Source organism: Rhinoderma darwinii, chromosome 4, assembly GCF_050947455.1.
Source record: "Rhinoderma darwinii isolate aRhiDar2 chromosome 4, aRhiDar2.hap1, whole genome shotgun sequence".
Classification (NCBI taxonomy): Eukaryota; Metazoa; Chordata; class Amphibia; order Anura; family Rhinodermatidae; genus Rhinoderma; species Rhinoderma darwinii.
The window spans coordinates 392,221,622-392,233,709 of NC_134690.1; positions in this window are offsets into that span (position 1 = coordinate 392,221,622).

A 12,088-nucleotide genomic window follows, 5' to 3' on the forward strand; every position below is an offset into this window, starting at 1 on the left:
TAGTATTATTATAGTAATGTAGTGTTGTTATAGTAATGTAGTATTATTATAGTAATGTAGTATTGTTATAGTAATGTAGTATTGTTATAGTAATGTAGTATTATAGTAATGTATTATTGTTATAGTAGTTTGAATAACTAATTGATTAACAATACTTTTGTATTGTATCAAATTTGAAAGTAATGCGGCCCGTCAACTTCACATTTTTTCTATGTGTGGCCCATTTACCCGGCCGAGTTTGAGACCCCTGCTATAAACAGTCCGCAGTAAGCTCCTCAGCTCCATCTAGAGGTGACAGCAGACAGACAGGATTTTATCATTTAACTCTTTGGCTTTGCAGGGCATCTGGCGCGATGTATCAAAACGGAGCTCAAGCAGTTCTAATATACCAAGAAATTAATCTGCACATAATTTTGTTCAGTGGTGGAAATTCACTTTAAAGGTGTCTAGAGCAGCTGTGGATGAGCCAGTTGTTAGCACCATCTGGGTTTATATTAGGTGATCTTCACCTTGACCCACACCCCTAGAACTAAGTGTCAAGATACTTGAAGCGCTCGCCCTCATAGTTTACTCTCAGGGGATCCTGCCTGGGGAAGACCTTGTATTGGTTCGCTTATATTGAAATCCAATCCTTCCTGCAATTCTTCCAGCCGCTCTCAATACTCAAGGTAGATCTCACGTCACTGGAGACTTTCCTCTTCCAAGAGGAATACCCTTCCAGGAGTATCTTTTTTCCTTATAGAATCCTACAGAATTTCTCTGGTAGGTCCCTTTCCTGGTATAGGAACGTGAATTTGGCAACCAGTTCAGATCTGAACAATGGGAAAAGTTTTTTTTATGCACCCATAAGTTTCTCAAGGTTTCTTGGCTGCAGGAGGAAAACTACAAGATTCCTTCCAAGTGGTATCATTGTGCTCTAGATCTACAGAAAATTTATCCCCTTGATCTTGATGAACGATGGGACTGGAATAAAGCTGTGGGCTCCATGTTACACTGCTGCCGGACCACTGTCTTTGGGTATAACTGGAAGCGCAATCATAAATACTCCGGAGCTAGATTTATTGTCTAGAATCTCAGACCCATATGACTCAAGAAAGTGTGGCTGAGACACCTCCTCACTGATCCTCACGGATGAGGATCGACTTTCTTTTGCAGGATGGAGAATATGGTGGCCGATAATAAGGAGAAGATTGACTGCTTTTATCAGACTTAAATGGAACCTGTCACCAGCATTTCACCTATTAACCCAGCAATACCTGGTGAAAGTGGATGAAAAATCACTTTTATGTAACCTGTTTTATCTGTCGGCTCGGTACCTTTAGTATTCCGTTTTTTAGTGTTCCATTTTTTAGTGTTCCTGCTAATGAGCGTAAAAGAGTCATATCTTCATTCCTCAAGCCTTTCTGAGCTACCCTGTCTCCTTACTTCTGATGGAGAGCGCCTCACATCCCCGCTGCACACACGAAATCCCGCACTTGCACATCGATGACCTGTTCTGGTGAGTGCGCACAACGGAACACCATAGTGGTGCATGAGCAGTAACTAGATTTGAGGCCCGGATGAAACAGGGAAGGGTTATGGACCATACATGACGGGAGCATGCGCACGATCTCTGACGAGGTTTTGGCATTCAGGGCGGGCAAGTTTTTGTCGGTGGGCAGACATAAGAAGAGGAAGTAATGAGATTTTTTTTTTTTTTTTTTTAATAAACTAGATTTTTATTAGGAATTTTAACAAATACGAAAGCATACAAGCCAAAGAAAACATCTCAAAATACATACATGTTATTATTTGCATTGTCTGCAGTTCTCCTAGGTAAGACATTGGCATGTTTCAACATATTACACACACACCTTATCTGCGAAATTCACGTCTCAAACTATAGGCATAAGCTTTCCCTAATAAGGTCTCATCATAAAAGTAAATCCAAGGCTTTGTGTAAAGTGCGTGATATCATTCCAAGTCTCACGAAGGGAGGAAGGAAGAAGGAAAGGGAAAGAGAGAAGTGAGGAAAGATCAAGGAAAGAGATAGAAGCCCAGAGCTAGAAGACCTGAGCCACCAAAAGGCTCCCTGTGTCCCAGTGGGGACAGAGAGGATGGACTGGGGAGGGAAAAATAGGATTCCCCTCTCCCAGACGGAAGCCACTGTAGTATCAGACTGCTCCTGACCGACCCCTCTATGGGGGGGTTCCGCCTAGCCATTTAGCAAAGTGTGGACCAGATTTGAAGGACGACCATGCACTCCACAGAGAAAGAACTTTACCAAAGCGATCACTGTCCTCTGCAACCAGAGATTCCATTCAACATAAAGAATCCATCTCCGCCACCCATTCGCCAACTGAAGGCGGCACAGTAGACTTCCAATGTCTAGGAATAACTGTTCGTGCCGCAGTCAAGAAATGCCGTAGTAGCCCCTTCTTAATACTCGGCAAAGGGCCAGGAATTAGGGATAGCAAAGCTATCTGAGGAGTAGGCACCAGCGGTGCACCCTCCTCTTCTGCGTAGATTTCAAAAATCGCTTTGACTGACGGATTATTAACATAAAAGGCACAAAATGTTTGCAGACCATTTTTTACGGTCGGAGGAGGAGTTTAGGAGAGGGGATAATGGCAATGAACTTTTGACAGCAGCGGCCAGCGAGGGGTGAGTAGAGTTCAATAGGTGAAATGCTGGTGACAGGTTCCCTTTAAATGGCAACTAAACGTTCAACAAACTTCTGACATGTCATAGTGACATGTCAGAAGTTTTGATTGGTGGGGGTGCGAGCACTGAGAAGCTCGTGTCAGCGCTGAGCCACCTCGTTTCTGTTTCGCTTTTCTCGGAAAGCCGATGTTGCGGTGTATTGGGTGTCTAAGGTGACTTTCTATTTAATCCGTTCACTAAATTTAATCCGTATCGAAACTAAGCGGCTCAGCGCCCACACGAGTGCTTCTGCCGCTTCGTTTTAGTGATCGGTGGGGGTCTCAGTGCTTTTTAAAAAAAATAATAATGTATCAGTGTGTTTGGTGCAACTTTCTAATTACTTTTTATTAAAAATACTTTTTGAGATACAGCTGCTTTGTATCCAATATACAGAGACAGGCAAGATCCGCTGACACTGAACCCATAAGTCCTGCGGACCTGACGGATTCAGGTTTTAGCGCATGATGCAGCTGCTCTGTATACAGGATACAAAGCAGCTGTATCTGAAAAAGTAAAAATATTTTTTAATAAAAAGTAATTAGAAAGTTGCACCAAAAACACTGTTAGACAGACATTTTTATTAAAAAAAATAAAAACTTTTTCAAAGGTGTACATAGTCTTTAAAAGGTCTGGCCATACATGTAGCATTGTAGCATTACAAGCCGTCTATACAACTTAGGCTGGATTCACACGAGCACATTACGTCCGGAAGTCCCGGACCGAACACAGTGCAGGGAGCCGGGCTCCTAGCATCATACTTATGTACGATGCTAGGAGTCCCTGCCTCTCCGTGGAACTACTGTCCCGTACTGAAAACATGATTACAGTACGGGACAGTTGTCCTGCAGCGAGGCAGGGACTCCTAGCCTCGTACATAACTATGATGCTAGGAGCCCGGCTCCCTGCAGTGTGTTTGGTCCGGGACTTCCAGTCGAAATACGTTCCTTCCATTACAGACGTAACATGCTCGTATGAACCCAGCCTAAATGGCCGACCATGTAATACATTATTGTGGTACTTTGTTAGTGGTTTTCTGATAGAGGGATTCTCTTATGGCGCCCATATGTCCTAATGAAGTATATGGAAAGATGCTTTCTTCATGAGACAACCCCTTTAAATCTGCCCTTAAAGGGTTTATCCAGTTTCATCAAATTAATATAATTTTTTTGTATAATTAAAAGTTATACACTTTTACCATATACTTTCTGTAATAATTGCTCACGGTTTTCAAGATCTCTGCTTGTCATTCAGTAGGAACATTCATTGTTTGCTTCAAGTGGATACAATTCTGTCCATGGTCATGTGATTGACGCACAGGTGCATGGCTCGTTATATAGTGCAATGTATCAGAGTTGTGTCTTGTAATGAGCCGTGCACCTGTGTGTCCGTCACATGACCATGGACAGAATTGTATCCACTTGAAGTAAGCAATAAAAGTTTCTACTGGATAACAACAAGCAGAGATCTTGAAAACCATGAGGAATTATTACAGAAAGTTTATTGGAAAATTGTATAACTTTTAATTCTACAACAAAATAACATTAATTTGCTAAAACCGGACAACCCCTTTAACTAATGCTACAGTGCTGACTGGCCCCATAGATTATTTGTTAAGTATATACTGTATATAACATTAAAGATTATATATCACTTCTTAATAATCTATATAGTTTTTGCAAAGCTTCTCAACAATGTGTCATTGGCTCCAAGTCCAGATCCTTCCGGTGATAGACTGAAAAATACATTTGTGCACATGAGAAATTAGACCCGGTAGCCTAAAAGCAGATTGATATACATTAAGAGTCTGTCTATATAGTACAGTGCTTTTACTCAAATTATATCTGCCGCCTGCGCTGCATCTTCAGAGCATTAAACGCATTGCAAATGCTTTGTCCATTTCAATAATCCAAAGTCTAATAAATTAAACACAGCAACAAAGCTTCAAGGAAAAAAAAGCCTTCTCACTATATTACTGTATTCAGTGTATGCCGCGGGTTCAACGTTCACTACAACCACTAGACCTGCAAAGTGACGTGTGCCGCAGATCTGTATTCATGGCCTCATTGCTTATTGCAGCTTAAGGCTTCGTTCACATCTGCGTCAGGTCTCCTTTCTGACGTTCCGTCTGAGCTTTCCGTTAGAACGGAACCCTGACTGACGCAAACGGAAACCATAGGTTTTCGTTTGCATCAACATTGATTTCAATGGTGACGGATCCGGTGCAAATAGTTTCCGTTTGTCCCAGTTGAGCAAGGGTTCCGTCGTTTTGACAGAATCAATACCATAGTCGACTGCGCTATTCATTCCATCAAAACGACGGAACCCTTAAACAACGGTGACAAACAGAAACCATTTTCACCGGATCCGTCACCATTGAAATCAGTGGTGATGCAAACGGAAACCTATGGTTTCCGTTTGTTTCGGTCAGGGCTCTGTTCTGACGGAAAGATCAGACGGAACGTCAGAACGGAGACCTGACGCAGATGTGAACGAAGCCTTACCCGGGTCCAGGTTTCTTTTATAACCTGCACTGGAGAAAAAATACACGGCTGAGATAATTTGTGTGAAGTCCATAAATGTATGAGCAAATGTTTAAGGCACTGATCAGAATATATGACCTGTGTGTTGGAGGCGATACCTTGCTTTCAACAGCAGGAGAGTACCTAAAAATCGTAGGGCACCATAGTAGATCTTGCAATAGATCCCACCCTCAAAGAGAGCGCCCTCTACTGTAGACATATGGTATACCTGCGTGATAGGAAGCAGTGTCTATCACCTCAGTCCAAAAGCAGTTGCTTCCCCTGCCTCTATGGTATAGATGTAGCCAATTTTATCTTGACTCTGATAACTTGGTAGAGCGTGATATCAGAAAAAGCCATTGTAAAATTTTCTTGCCACTGTTTATTTAATGTGTTAAAAGTCAAGATAAAGATGGCTACATCTGTACGTACATACCTATCCGCCAGACTATAACAGTATGCCCGTGACGTCTGTAGGAAACAGATGAAGGCAATATTAAGAGGCATAATATGTGGCCTCCTGTTGCTTGTACAGAACATGTGTACAAGATCATGGGCCTGAACAGGCTGCAATAAGTGTGTAACCCGCAGTCACCACAAAGAGGGAGGCAAATTGTTCATCTGTAACCTAGAAGAAGACATTGTAATTGGAACGGCTGTTTCCAGCAAGGGAGATTTGTCTCAGACATGAAGTTGTGAAGTGTTCCCACTCAGTGATTATGTGAGAAGAACTGTCCCAGATGTGGCCTGTGTGAGCTGTGTGTAGAGGAGCTGTGTGCAGAGGAGCTGTGTGCAAAGGAGCTATGTGCAGAGGAGCAGACCAGTGAGTACCCTGAGTGGAACCATAGCCGCAGCTGAGGAGGCAAGGCGGCCAAACATCGGAGATCTAAGCTGGGTTAGCGGTGGCGTTAGATCTTCAGCAAAACAACGACTGGATCACAAAACGGCCAGAGGCGGCCATCCATACAGAAAAAAACACCTGCTGTCTGAGAGCATAAAACAAAGAGAGGTAAAAGGAGCAGCCTCCCTGACTAGATCGCGAGGCCTGAGTTGTGCCATTAGACTTTTCTAATATTATCTTCAGTTTAAAGAGACACTGTGGTCCCCATTTGTAAAGTACACCCGGTAAAAGGTATGGCGGGTCATCCTCTTACTGGGCGCTATGTTGCCGAACAATCCCAGATGCGATTATGTCACATGACCGCACAGTGTCTCTTTGATTGAAATGGATGGTTCTGATACAAAGAGGGACTTCCCAAAGAATTTCAGTATCCTGGTTGTCACTGTTGCTAGTAGTAACCGACTGACTGTAGATATATGTGTATATACATATATATATATATATATATATATATATATATATATATATATATATATATATATATATAATGAAGTTGTTGCTGCTGCAGTGTTAAGGCTTGTCTGATGCATTCACTTCAGTAAAGAAAGAGTTAATCCCATTAACTGCTTAGTTATTGGTCGCCCATCTGAATCTTACAAGTGTAAATAACATGACATGTATTACTATATCTTATATATCTATTACATAATTGACTCACATCTATAAATGAGGGAACTAAAGCTTTATTATGTGAGTGCTGTGGTTTACTTTTGCAAAACGGGGCAGGTGAAAAATTTGCCTCAGCATGTGGGATATCACAGTATTGGGGTATCACACTATTGGGGTATCACACTATTGGGGTATCACACTATTAGGATGTCACACTATTGGGATATCACACTATTGGGGTATCACACTATTAGGATGTCACACTATTAGGATGTCACACTATTGGGATATCACACTATTGGGGTATCACACTATTGGGGTATCACACTATTAGGATGTCACACTATTAGGATGTCACACTATTGGGATATCACACTATTGGGATATCACACTATTAGGATGTCACACTATTGGGGTATCACACTATTAGGATGTCACACTATTGGGATATCACACTATTGGGATATCACACTATTAGGATGTCACACTATTAGGATGTCACACTATTGGGGTATCACACTATTGGGATATCACACTATTGGGATATCACACTATTGGGGTATCACACTATTGGGATGTCACACTATTGGGGTATCACACTATTGGGGTATCACACTATTCTCATGCGTACATATTTTTAGTGGCCCAACGTGTGTGACTTTATCCTGACATTCCTCGTTGAGCAAGTAATTGGGTGATTTAGACTATTGACAGGACAGAATAAGATATATGGGGTGAGCAAGAAGTCACAGTGCACCAATGATACATATGACACGTAGGGGGCCTCATGCATACAACTGTCCTACTAGTAACAGAAGCGGCTGGGTTACAGGCATGTAGGTTATCGAGGAGTTAATGCAGCAGAGTCAGGTAAGAAAGGGCTGGAAATAGTCAGTATACGGGCAATAGTTTGATTTTTATTCATGTAATTATTTGCATTTTTCAGTAGCGTAGTAGATTATATGGCGTTTTGTTTTGTAGTATTTTCAGGATTTAGGTCGATGAAGAGTTAATTTCTGTGGTGTAGTGAAGATAAGGACCGCTCCTTTCCAATTTCCTCCGTGTGAACATATCCTTACAGTACGTGCCGATTTTGCTGCGGATTTTGCTCCACATTTTACCCCTTCTACATTACACTTCAAGAACAGAATGAGCATGTTCTAATTTCCGTACCAAAAATGTTCAGCAACCTGGGGATTATATTTTTTAAATCTCATCCACTTGCAACAATTTTCCGCTGCAGATTTTCCGCCCGTAAATCCGGATGGAAAAACAGCAACAAATCCGCTACATGTGCAGGAGGTCTAACGGAGGTCTAACGCGAGCTTCTCAACAGGTAGATTCTGTGTCGTATGAAGCATTGTGTGTCGTGCAAGATACCCTTTTATATAGGACACCCCCCAACATATGGCATCAGAATCACAAATAGTGCATATGCCCCCCTCCTCAGTTATCACATCCCAAAATGAATACAGACCCCAGACCATACCCGTAAATACATAGATCAGACCAGACCCCTAAATACATAGACCAGACCCCTAAATACATAGACCAGACCCATAAATACATACACCAGACCAGAGCCCTAAATACAGACCCCAGACCCCTAAATACATACACTAGACCAGAGCCCTAAATACAGACCCCAGACCCCTAAATACATACACTAGACCATAGCTCTAAATACAGACACCAGACCCCTAAATACATACACCAGACCAGACCCGCTAAACTAATACAGACTCTAGACTAGACCCCTAAATATAGAGACCCCAAACCGGACCCCCTAAATACATATAACAGACCAGACCCACTAAATATAGAGACCCCAAACCGGACCCCCCAAATACATATACCAGACCCCAAAATATAGTGACCCCCAGACCAGATTCCCTAAATACAGACTCCAGACCTTTAAATAGTACAGAGACCCCAAACCAAACACCGTATATACAGACCGCAGACCAGACCGCCTGAATACATATATTAGACCAGACCCCCTAAACTAATACAGTCTCTAAACTACACCCCTAAATACATACACCAGACCCCTAAACAGAGAGACCCCAAACCGGACTCCTAAATACATACACAAGGCCAGACACCCTAAATACAGACCCCAGACCAAGCACAATAAATACAGACACCAGACCAAACACCCTAAATACAGACTCCAGACCAAACACCCTAAATACAGACACCAGATCAAGCACACTAAATACAGACCCCAGACCAAACACCCTAAATACAGACCCCAGACCAAGCACACTAAATACAGACCCCAGACCAAGCACAATAAATACAGACACCAGACCAAGCACAATAAATACAGACACCAGACCAAACACCCTAAATGCAGACCCCAGATCAAGCACACTAAATACAGACCCCAGATCAAACACCCTAAATACAGACCCCAGACCAAACACCCTAAATACAGACCCCCAGACCAAACACCCTAAATACAGACCCCCAGATCAAGCACACTAAATACAGACCCCAGATCAAACACCCTAAATACAGACCCCAGACCAAACACCCTAAATACAGACCCCAGACCAAGCACACTAAATACAGACCCCATACCAAGCACCCTATATACAGACCCCAGCCCAAGCACCCTAAATACAGACCCCAGACCAAGCACCCTAAATACAGATACCAGACCAAACACCCTAAATACAGACCCCAGACCAAGCACACTAAATACAGACCCCATACCAAGCACCCTATATACAGACCCCAGACCAAGCACCCTAAATACAGACCCCAGACCAAACACCCTAAATACAGACACCAGATCAAACACCCTAAATATAGACCCCAGATCAAGCACACTAAATACAGATCCCAGACCAAGCACCCTAAATACAGACCCCAGACCAAGCACCCTAAATACAGACCCCAGATCAAACACCCTAAATACAGACCCCAGACCAAACCCCCTAAATACAGACCCCAGACCAAACACACTAAATACAGACCCCAGACCAAACACACTAAATACAGACCCCAGACCAAACACCCTAAATACAGATCCCAGACCAAGCACCCTAAATACAGACCCCAGACCAAACACCCTAAATACAGACCCCAGACCAAACACCCTAAATATAGACCCCAGATCAAGCACACTAAATACAGATCCCAGACCAAGCACCCTAAATACAGACCCCAGACCAAGCACCCTAAATACAGACCCCAGATCAAACACCCTAAATACAGACCCCAGACCAAACCCCCTAAATACAGACCCCAGACCAAACACACTAAATACAGACCCCAGACCAAACACACTAAATACAGACCCCAGACCAAACACCCTAAATACAGATCCCAGACCAAGCACCCTAAATACAGACCCCAGACCAAACACCCTAAATACAGACCCCAGACCAAACACCCTAAATACAGACCCCAGATCAAGCACACTAAATACAGACCCAAGCACCCTAAATACAGACCCCAGACCAAGCACACTAAATACAGACCCCAGATCAAGCACACTAAATACAGACCCCAGACCAAACACCCTAAATACAGACCCCAGATCAAGCACATTAAATACAGACCCCATATCAAGCACACTAAATACAGACCCCAGACCAAGCACACTAAATACAGACCCCAGACCAAACACCCTAAATACAGACCCCAGATCAAGCACCCTAAATACAGACCCCAGATCAAGCACACTAAATACAGACCCCAGATCAAACACCCTAAACACAGACCCCCAGACCAAAGACCCTAAATACAGACCCCAGACCAAACCATCTAAATACAGACCCCAGACCAAACACCCTAAATACAGACCCCAGACCAAACACCCTAAATACAGACCCCAGACCAAACCATCTAAATACAGACCCCAGACCAAACACACTAAATACAGACCCCAGACCAAACACACTAAATACAGACCCCAGATCAAACACCCTAAATACAGATCCCAGACCAAGCACCCTAAATACAGACCCCAGACCAAACACCCTAAATACAGACCCCAGACCAAACACCCTAAATACAGACCCCAGATCAAGCACACTAAATACAGACCCAAGCACACTAAATACAGACCCCAGACCAAGCACACTAAATACAGACCCCAGATCAAGCACACTAAATACAGACCCCAGACCAAACACCCTAAATACAGACCCCAGATCAAGCACACTAAATACAGACCCCATGTCAAGCACACTAAATACAGACCCCATATCAAGCACACTAAATACAGACCTCAGACCAAGCACACTAAATACAGACCCCAGATCAAGCACCCTAAATACAGACCCCAGATCAAGCACACTAAATACAGACCCCAGACCAAACACCCTAAATACAGATCCCAGATCAAGCACACTAAATACAGACCCCAGACCAAACACCCTAAATACAGACCCCAGATCAAGCACACTAAATACAGACCACATATCAAGCACACTATATACAGACCCCAGACCAAGCACACTAAATACAGACCTCAGAACAAACACCCTAAATACAGACCCCAGATCAAGCACACTAAATACAGACCCCAGACCAAGCACACTAAATACAGACCCCAGACCAAGCACACTAAATACAGACCCCAGATCAAGCACACTAAATACAGACCCCAGACCAAGCACACTAAATACAGACCCCAGACCAAGCACACTAAATACAGACCCCAGATCAAGAACACTAAATACAGACCCCAGACCAAGCACACTAAATACAGACCCCAGACCAAACACCCTAAATACAGACCCCAGACCAAGCACCCTAAATACAGACCCCAGACCAAGCACATTAAATACAGACCCCAGACCAAGCACACTAAATACAGACCCCAGACCAAACACCCTAAATACAGACCCCAGATCAAGCACCCTAAATACAGACCCCCAGATCGAGCACACGAAATACAGACCCAAGACCAAGCACCCTAAATACAGACCCCAGACCAAGCACCCTAAATACAGATACCAGACCAAACACTCTAAATACAGACCCCAGACCAAGCACACTAAATACAGACCCCATACCAAGCACCCTATATACAGACCCCAGACCAAGCACCCTAAATACAGACCCCAGACCAAACACCCTAAATACAGACCCCAGATCAAGCACACTAAATACAGACCCCAGATCAAACACCCTAAACACAGACCCCCAGACCAAACACCCTAAATACAGACCCCAGACCAAACCATCTAAATACAGACCCCAGACCAAACACCCTAAATACAGACCCCAGACCAAACACCCTAAATACAGACCCCAGACCAAACCATCTAAATACAGACCCCAGACCAAACACACTAAATACAGACCCCAGACCAAACACACTAAATACAGACCCCAGATCAAACACCCTAAATACAGA